The sequence below is a fragment of the Oncorhynchus tshawytscha genome, linkage group LG18, assembly GCF_018296145.1.
Source record: "Oncorhynchus tshawytscha isolate Ot180627B linkage group LG18, Otsh_v2.0, whole genome shotgun sequence".
Lineage (NCBI taxonomy): Eukaryota > Metazoa > Chordata > Actinopteri > Salmoniformes > Salmonidae > Oncorhynchus > Oncorhynchus tshawytscha.
In genome coordinates, this window is record NC_056446.1 from 24,772,652 (window position 1) to 24,782,509 (window position 9,858).

The window sequence follows — 9,858 nt, forward strand, 5'->3', positions numbered from 1 at the left end:
GGAAACAGATGCTGGTAGGTTTCACAAACAAAACAAACTGGCAACAGACAAACAGAGAACACAGGTATAAATACGCAGGGGATAATGGGGAAGATGGGCGACACCTGGATGGGGGTGGAGACAAGCACAAAGACAGGTGAAACAGATCAGGGTGTGACACAATCAGGGTGTGACACAAATAGCCTAGTAAACACATCAAAACTTTCCAAATGTTCAAATCAAAAAGCTATTGCACAAAAAAACGTGGACACCTGAGTGCATCGCAAATTCAGAACCTCTGAACAGCAACATAATAAACTAAAGCACTGATCATTGGGAATGAGATCGAAAAGGCTGATAAGGCTTGATCCATGAATGAAATAATGAAAAAGGTAGCCTAGTCTACAAAACTACAACAATCTATTTGTTCAAATCAAAACGCCGGATTAGCATGACATTAATAACGCAGGTACATCCTGAGTCCTCGGTGCCGATACATTCACAAATCAAAAGATGGTTTACTATTTAGTTTAAAAGCTCTGACAAAGGCCAAAACAACAAGAAACACTTTTCAATTAGAAAACAGAAAACAGAAACCAGAAATCCACTTTGAAAAATAAATGAATAAATAGGACTTTCTTATTTTCAAAGATGTAGACTATGATGCAATACTCGGGATTGTTTGACAGATAACAAAAATGTAAAACATTTCAATACCACCGCAGAAGCTTTGCTGTTCGGCATGTTCACAATGAATTAGCCTTGTTTTGTTGTTTGGATACTTTAGCAGATCTAGGGCCTATCACTCCCAGGACACATTTTCCAATGCATTGTGGGAAAATGTGCATTGAATTCTACTCGATGAAGAGACAAAATGAGTATAACATCCTGGCATTTAAATCATACACGAATTTCAAAAATTCACAAACTATAACATTTTATGTTGTCATGCGCGATTGCATTGTTTTGCCTAATTCGTTTAATTTCAGTAGCACATCCCCACATCTGATTATCAGCTGTTGTCAAAGCTGAAATGAGTATGACATCTGGGCATTTAAAGTATACTCGATTTCCAAAATGTCACAAACCATAAAACTTAATTTTTTGGGGGCTATTATTTAGGATGCAATATGAGTATTTGCACACAACCAGTGTAAGAGAGTCAGTGCAAAAAAGACTCAATGCAATAGTCACAGAGGGGGATTAGGTGTGTTTGGGTGGGGGGTCACTCAATGTCCTTGTAAACCATGGTAAACCCCAGGTAGGTGGTCACTGTGTGTCCTTATAAACCTCAAGGGTATGGTCACTGTGTGGTGTCCTTGGTGACATTGCATCACACACAGTCAGAGCAGGCTTTCATCTGCCATTTTCCCGGAGATGGGAAGGAATCCTGCAGCTCCCACCTGTGTTCCAGCACACGTGTCGCCTCCCACCTTTACCTGGAACGATTGTGGTCGCAGATGGATGTTGCCTCTAAGCACCTTAGGACCTAAATGAACTGTAACTACCAGGGATGAATCCGGTCACAAGTTTGGGAACAGCTGATCTTAGAGAGAAAGAGAAGAGAAAGGGAAATCCTCCCTCAGGACACCCCATGTCAGTCCTTTACCCCTCATTTCTACGCAGGGCCCGTGCAAAGCTCCCTTTCCTCCCCATCCTCTCCTGTGCAGTAGAGGAATACCTAATAGCATGGGGCCTGTTGGGCCTGCGCTCTGTATAGATTGTGTATTCCAGCAGTGACATGTCTGGAGCATTGATATGCAGAGGGTTTAAGCTGTGCTATGTGTGGAAGAGAATGAGGTGCCCAGGTTTATTAAAATACTTTCTTTTGTCCCCGGTAATTACTCTTGCTCACTCTATCACACTCCCCTTTTTCTCAACCTCGGTGTCTCTCTGCACCTCTCTCTCTCGCTCTCTCTTTCTCATCTCCTTCTTTCTCTCTTTCTCCCTCTTCCTTTCTTGCTCTCTCTATCTCTCTCAAATTCAAATTCCCTCTTTCTGTCTGTCTCTCTTTCTCTCTCCCTCCCCCCCACCCCTTTCTCGGTCACCTGTGAGATTGGAATGGAGGGTGACTGTGATTCCATCATGAGACTCATGAATAGGTTATGTAGATGTCAGTGACACAGCTGCAGCTCATAAATACTCTTCTTATTACTCTCTCGTTGGCTGTACTGCACGTCAATGGAACCTGATGGTCACAGCTAACTAGGTTCCATTTTAAATTCATATAATTCATTGTATTCAAAACATGGTATGACTCCAGCAAACAAAAGCTAAGGCAGTCAGCGTATATACAGTTCACCTACTCCATATTGCCAAGACAGAGTGTTTTTGGTCAAACAACCTCACTTTCTTTCTTTATTCATGGTTTTCAACCCTGCCCCTTTCTCATGGCACACCAGACTAACATGACCCTGGTGGTACATTCACAGCTGACATTGCATTTGAGTCATGCAGGCCGTCCTGTCAGTGTCACCCCTGCCCTTATAACAGTACAGTATATCTCTCTCTCACTTTGTCTGCTCTGGCCTTGACAGGACTGTCCCACAGGGCCCTGTGACTATACAGTAAACCTCTCACGGGCTGTGTGTGTGTGTGTGTGTGTGTGTGTGTGTGTGTGTGTGTGTGTGTGTGTGTGTGTGTGTGTGTGTGTGTGTGTGTGTGTGTGTGTGTGTGTGTGTGTGTGTGTGTGTGTGTGTGTGTGTGTGTGTGTGTGTGTGTGTGTGTGTGTGTGTGTGTGTGTGTGTGTGTGTGTGTGTGTGTGTGTCATAGGCAGTCCCAGCAGGGAGCAGTTAACTGGTCATCTGTCTTCCCCCTGGCAGTGCGGTAGGGCGATTATAGAAAGTTCATTTTAGGATTACATCTCAGCCTGGAGTAGCCACAGGCCCAGAGGCAGAGCTGGTTTCTAACAAAGAGAGAATTATGGACATGAATCCCTGTGAAACCAACCAGGGAGAGACTGACAATCACGGTGACCGATTTACCACCCTGCTAATCAGCTGAGGGAGGAAGGAAAGCTGTTCTTCATATCTGTACACCTGAATTATTTCCAATACTGTGATATGCTCTTTGTCGTGAGAGAAACATTGTGAAAAGCTTTGAACTGTATCCAGACCATACATTTTGACTGCCATCCATGAGATGAATGGCACTGTAATAAGTCGTTGTAGTTATCCATGACATTCTGACTGTGCAATATCCTCAAAATACTAGCCCTGATAATCCTCTCTTGCGTCCCTAGATAGTTAGATGGATATCCCAGTGTATTTCCAACCAATTTGCTCATCCCTAAATAAGCTATCTCCTGACAATCCCGTGATAAGAGGCAAACCGATGTCAGAATAAAGCTAGGATCATTAGTGAGTCCTCTCTGCTCCCTCTTTCTCTCTGGTGATGTGCTGCCTGGCAGCATTATGATCACAGCATGCTGAGGTATTTCCTGTCTCTACTCTCTTTCTGTCTCTCTTTCTGTCTCTCCCTCTTCTCTCTTTCAGTCTATCAGTCTATCATTCTGTCTCTCTTTCTTCTCTCCTCTATCTCTCTCTTTTCTCTCTCTTTCTGTCTCTTCTCTTTTTCTCTCTCTTTCTGTCTCTCTTTCCATCTCTCCTTCTTCTCTATTTCTTCTCTCTTCCTGTCTCACTCTTTCTGTCTATCTTCTATCTTTCTGTCTCTTTCCTCTTTATTGAGGAAAGAGTACCTATTCATTATCTCTTACTGTCTCTCATTCTGTCTGCAACTATTTATTCTCTCTTTCTGACTCTCTTCAAGTCTCTCTTTTGTCTCTCTTTCTTCTCTCTTTCTTCTCTCTTTCTGTCTCTCTTTCCTCTCTCTTTCTTCTCTCTTTCTGTCTCTCTTTCTGTCTCTCTTTCCTCTCTCTTTCTTCTCTCTTTCTGTCTCTCTTTCTTCTCTCTTTCTGTCTCTCTTTCTGTCTCTCTTCCTGTCTCTCTTTCTGTCTCTCTTTCTCTCTCTCTTTCTGTCTCTCTTTCTGTCTCTCTTTCTGTCTCTCTTTCTTCTCTCTTTCTGTCTCTCTTTCTGTCTCTCTTTCTGTCTCTCTTTCTGTCTCTCTTTCTGTCTCTCTTTCCTCTCTCTTTCTGTCTCTCTTTCTTCTCTCTTTCTGTCTCTCTTTCTGTCTCTCTTCTCTCTCTTTCTGTCTCTCTTTCTTCTCTCTTTCTGTCTCTCTTTCTTCTTTCTTTCTGTCTCTCTGCATCGATTTATTCTCTCTTTCTGTCTCTCTTTCTGTCTCTCTGCATCTATTTCTTCTCTCTTTCTGTCTCTTCCTGACTCTCTTTCTTCTCTCTTTTTGTCTCTCTTCCTGTCTCTCTTTCTTCTCTCTTTCTGTCTCTCTTTCTTCTCTCTTTCTGTCTCTCTTTCTGTCTCTCTTTCTTCTCTCTTTCTTCTCTCTTTCTGTCTCTCTTTCGTCTCTCTTTCTGTCTCTCTTTCTGTCTCTTTCTTTCTTCTCTCTTTCTCTTCTTCTCTCTTTCTGTCTCTCTTCTGTCTCTCTTTCTGTCTCTTTCTCTTTCTGTCTCTCTTTCTGTCTCTCTTTCTCTCTCTTTCTGTCTCTCTTTCTTCTCTCTTTCTGTCTCTCTCTCTTCTCTCTTTCTGTCTCTATTTTCTCTCTTTCTCTCTCTCTTTCTGTCTCTCTTTCTCTCTCTTCCTGTCTCTCTTTTGTCTCTCTTTCTGTCTCTCTTTCTGTCTCTCTTCTGTCTCTCTCTTTTGTCTCTCTTTCTCTCTCTCTCTTTCTCTCTCTTTCTGTCTCTCTTTCTCTCTCTCTTTCTGTCTTTCTCTTTCTCTCTCTCTCTTTCTGTCTCTCTTCTCTCTTTCTTCTCATGTCTTTTTCTTCTCTCTTTCTTCTCAATTTCTGTCTCTCTTTCTGTCTCTCTTTCTGTCTCTCTTTCTGTCTCTCTTTCTGTCTCTCTTTCTGTCTCTCTTTCTGTCTCTCTTTCTCTCTTTCTGTCTCTCTTTCTTCTCTCTTTCTGTCTCTTTCTTTCTGTCTCTCTTTCTGTCTCTCTTTCTTCTCTCTTTCTGTCTCTCTTTCTGTCTCTCTTTCTTCTCTCTCTCTTTCTTCTCTCTTTCTGTCTCTCTTTCTTTCTCTTTTTCTCTCTTTCTGTCTCTCTTTCTCTTTCTCTCTCTTTCTCTCTCTTTCTTCTCTCTCTCTCTTTCTCTCTTTCTGTCTTTCTCTCTCTTTCTGTCTCTCTTTCTGTCTCTCTTTCTGTCTCTCTTCCTGTCTCTCTTTCTTCTCTCTTTCTGTCTCTCTTTCTCTCTCTTTCTGACTCTCTTTCTGTCTCTTTCTCTTTCTGTTTCTCTTTCTGTCTCTCTTTCTGTTTCTCTTTCCTCTCTCTTCCTGTCTCTCTTTCTGTTTCTCTTTCCTCTCTCTTTCTTCTTTCTTTCTGTCTCTCTTTCTGTTTCTCTTTCCTCTCTCTTCCTGTCTCTCTTCCTGTCTCTCTTTCTGTCTCTCTTTCTTCTCTCTTCTGTCTCTCTTTCTGTCTCTCTTTCTTCTCTCTTTCTGTCTCTCTTCCTGTCTCTCTACCTGTCTCTATTTGTCACTCTTTCTGTCTCTCTTTCTGTCTCTCTTTCTGTCTCTCTTTCTCTCTCTACTTGTCTCTATTTGTCAGTCTTTCTGTCTCTCTTCCTGTTTCTCTCTATTCATGTCTTTCTTTATTCTCTCTTTCTTCTCCATTTCTGTCTCTCTCTTCCTGTCTCTCTTTCTTCTCTCTTTCTGTCTCTCTTTCTGTCTCTTCCTGACTCTCTTTCTGTCTCTCTTTCTTCTCTCTTTCTTCTCTCTTTCTGTCTCTCTTTCTTCTCTCTTTCTGTCTCTCTTCCTGTCTCTCTACCTGTCTCTATTTGTCACTCTTTCTGTCTCTCTTTCTGTCTCTCTTTCTGTCTCTCTTTCTCTCTCTACTTGTCTCTATTTGTCAGTCTTTCTGTCTCTCTTCCTGTTTCTCTCTATTCATGTCTTTCTTTATTCTCTCTTTCTTCTCCATTTCTGTCTCTCTCTGTCTCTCTTTCTGTATCTCCATCTGTCTCTCTTTCTTCACTCTTTCTGTCTCTCTTCTCTCTTTATTTCTCTCTTTCTCTCTCTTTCTGTCTCTCTTTCTGTCTCTCTTTCTGTCCCTCTCTGTCTCTCTTTCTGTATCTCTCTTTCTTCTCTTTGAGTGTCTCTCTTTCTGTCTCTCTTCTCTCTTTCATTCTCTTTCTGTATCTCTTTCTTCTCTCTTTCTTCTCTCTTTCGTCTCTCTTTCTGTCTCTCTTTCTTCTCTCTTTCTGTCTCTCTCTTCTTCTCTCTTTCTGTCTCTCTCTCTTTCATGTCTTTCTTTATTCTCTCTTTCTTCTCAATTTCTGTCTCTCTCTGTCTCTCTCTGTCTCTCTTTCTGTCTCTCTTTTGTCTCTCTTTCTGTCTCTCTTTCTGTCTCTCTTTCTGTCTCTCTTTCTGTCTCTCTTTCTGTCTCTCTTTCTGTCTCTCTTTCTGTCTCTCTTTCTGTCTCTCTCTTTCTGTCTTTTCTTTCTTTCTCTCTCTTTCTTCTCTCTTTCTGTCTCTCTCTGTCTCTCTTCTCTTTCTGTCTCTTTCTGTCTCTCTTTCTTCTTTCTCTTTCTGTCTCTCTCTTCTCTTTCTTCTCTCTGTCTTTCTTCTCTCTTTCTGTCTCCTTCTGTCTCTCTTTCTGTCTCTCTTTCTGTCTCTTTCTGTCTCTCTTTCTCTCTTTCTGTCTCTCTTACCTGTCTCTCTTTCTCTCTCTTTTCTGTCTCTCTTTCTTCTCTCTTTCTGTCTCTCTTTCTGTCTCTCTCTTCTGTCTCTGTCTCTCTTTCTTCTTTCTCTTTCTCTTTCTCTCTCTTTCTGTCTCTCTTTCTTCTCTCTTTCTGTCTCTCTCTTCTCTTTCTCTCTCTTTCTGTCTCTTTCTGTCTCTCTTTCTGTCTTTTCTTCTCTCTTTCTCTTTCTGTCTCTCTTTCTTCTCTCTTTCTTTCTGTCTCTCTTTCTGTCTCTCTTCTCTATTTCTCACTCTTTTTCTGTCTTTCTTTCTGTCTCTTTCTGTCTCTCTTTCATTTGTCAGTCTTTCTGTGTCTCTTTCTGTCTCTCTTTCTGTCTCTTTTCTCTCTTTCTTCTCTTTCTGTCTCTCTTTCTGTCTCTCTTTCTGTCTCTTTCTGTCTCTCTTTCTTCTCTTTCTCTCTCTTTCTTCTCTCTTCTGTCTCTCTTTCTGTCTCTCTTTCTTCACTCTTTCTGTCTCTCTTTCTGTCTCTTTCTTCTCTCTTCTCTCTCTGTCTGTCTCTCTTCCTGTGTCTCTTCCTGAGTCTCTTTCTGTCTCTCTTTCTGTGTCTCTTCCTTCTCTCTTTCTGTCTCTCTTTCTGTGTCTCTTTCTGTGTCTCTTCTCTTTCTGTCTCTCTTTCTTCTCTCTTTCTGTCTCTCTTTCTTCTCTCTTTCTGTTTCTCTTTCCTCTCTCTTTCTTCTCTCTTCCTGTCTCTCTTTCTGTCTCTTTCTTCTCTCTTTCTGTGTCTCTTTCTGTGTCTCTTCCTGAGTCTCTTTCTGTCTCTCTTTCTGTGTCTCTTCCTGAGTCTCTTTCTTTCTTTCTGTCTCTCTTTCTTCTCTCTTCCTGTCTCTCGTTCTTCTATCTTTCTGTTTCTCTTTCCTCTCTCTTTCTTCTCTCTTTCTGTCTCTTTCTTCTCTCTTTCTGTGTTTCTTTCTGTGTCTCTTTCTGTGTCTCTTCCTGAGTCTCTTTCTCTCTTCCTGTCTCTCTTTCTTCTTTCTTTCTGTGTCTCTTCCTGAGTTTCTTTCTGTTTCTCTTTCTGTTTCTCTTTCTGTGTCTCTTCCTGAGTCTCTTTCTGTCTCTATTTCTGTGTCTCTTCCTGAGTCTCTTTCTCTCTTCCTGTCTCTCTTTTGTCTCTCTGAGTCCCTTTCTGTCTCTCTTTCTTCTCTCTTTCTTCTCTCTTTCTGTATCTCTTTCTTCTCTTTCTTCTGTCTTTCTGTTTTCTGTTTCTCTTTCTGTCTCTTTCTTCTCTTTTTCTGTTCTCTTTCTGTGTCTCTCTTTCTGTGTCTCTCTCTTCCTGTCTCTTTCTGTGTCTCTTCTTTCTGTTTCTCTTTCTCTCTCTTTTCTTTCTCTCTTCTTCTCTCTTTCTGTCTCTTTCTGTCTCTCTTTCTGTTTCTCTTTCCTCTCTCTTCCTGTCTCTCTTCCTGTCTCTCTTTCTGTCTCTCTTTCTGTGTCTCTTCCTGAGTCTCTTTCTGTCTCTCTTCCTGTCTCTCTTTCTGTTTCTCTTTCCTCTCTCTTTCTTCTTTCTTTCTGTGTCTCTTCCTGAGTCTCTTTCTGTCTCTCTTTCTTCTCTCTTTCTGTGTCTCTTCCTGAGTCTCTTTCTGTGTCTCTTCCTGAGTCTCTTTCTGTCTCTCTTTCCTCTCTCTTCCTGAGTCTCTTTCTGTCTCTCTTTCCTCTCTCTTCCTGAGTCTCTTTCTGTCTCTCTTTCCTCTCTCTTCCTGTCTCTCTTTCTGTCACTCTTGCTGTGTGTGTCTGTGTGTGTGTTTGTGTTCAAAATTTTCAGTCTAGTAAATCAGCAGCATTAATTCCAGTCATTGCAATCTTAGGGCTGTATAATAATGCCTGATCCTGTGAGATTCTGTGACCTTGACCCACCTTCACAGAAACTCAGCCTCTCCTGCTGTTACATACAGGCTTCTTCTTTCACACCATGGACATTTCTAGAAAGTATGTGGAAATAATACATGCAAATGGACAATGGTTCAAATGTATTGAATAGGATAAACCAGTGGCTGAAACATATTTACGGTACACATCATTTTCACTGTGATGCAACACTGTTTATTCTGATCCACACCATCACTATGAGACAGATTATACAGTTGTATGTAGGGTTAGGGTTCCACACTGTCTCTGCTTACCTAGCAAGTTTAACCCCTTTTTGTTGTTTCCGTCAGTGTCCTGCTGTCGGCCGAGTCTCCCCGTCAGCCTGTTCAGCCAGTCATGTACAACATGTCATCACCATATACATTACTGTTCAGTAAAGGTAACAGTAGGAGCCACACCTCCGTGTCTCCCCACTTACAGTGCCTTCAAAAATTATTCACACCCCTTGACTTTTTCCACATTTTGTTGTGTTACAGCCTGAATTTAAAATGGATTCAATTGAGATTTTGTGTCACTGGCCTACACACAATACCCCATAATGTCAAAGTGGAAATATGTTTTTCAAAATGTTTACAAATTAATTAAAATGAAAAGCTGAAACGTTTTGAGTCAATAAGTATTCAACCCCTTTGTTATGGAAAGCATAAATAAGTTCAGGAGTAAAAACCTGCTTAATTAGCAAGCCACATCATAATTTGCATGGACTCACTATGTGTGCAATAATAGTGTTTAACATGATTTTTGAATGACTACCTCATCTCTATATCCCACACATACAATTATTTGTATGGTCCCTCAGTCGAGCAGTGAATTTCAAAGACATATTCAAACACAAAGATAAAGGAGGTTTTCCAATGCCTCACAAAGAAGGGCACCCATATGTGGATGGGTAAAAAAGAGAGCAGACATTGAATATCAATTTTAAGCATGGTGAAGTTATTAATTAGACTTGGATAATGTATCACAGCACCCAGTCACTACAAAGATACAGGAGTCCTTTCTAACTGAGGTGCAGGAGAGGAAGGAAACCAGATTTCAACATGAGGCCGATGGAGACTTTAAACCAGTTCCAGAGTGTAATGGCTGTGATCGGAGAAAACTGAGGATGGGTCCACTGCATTGTATTTACTCCACAATACCAAGCTAATTGATAGAGTGAAAAGAAGGAAGCCTGTACAGAATGAAACATATTCCATAACACAAATCTAGTTTTCAATAAGGCACTAAAGTAAAACTGCAAAGATTGTGGAAAAGAAAT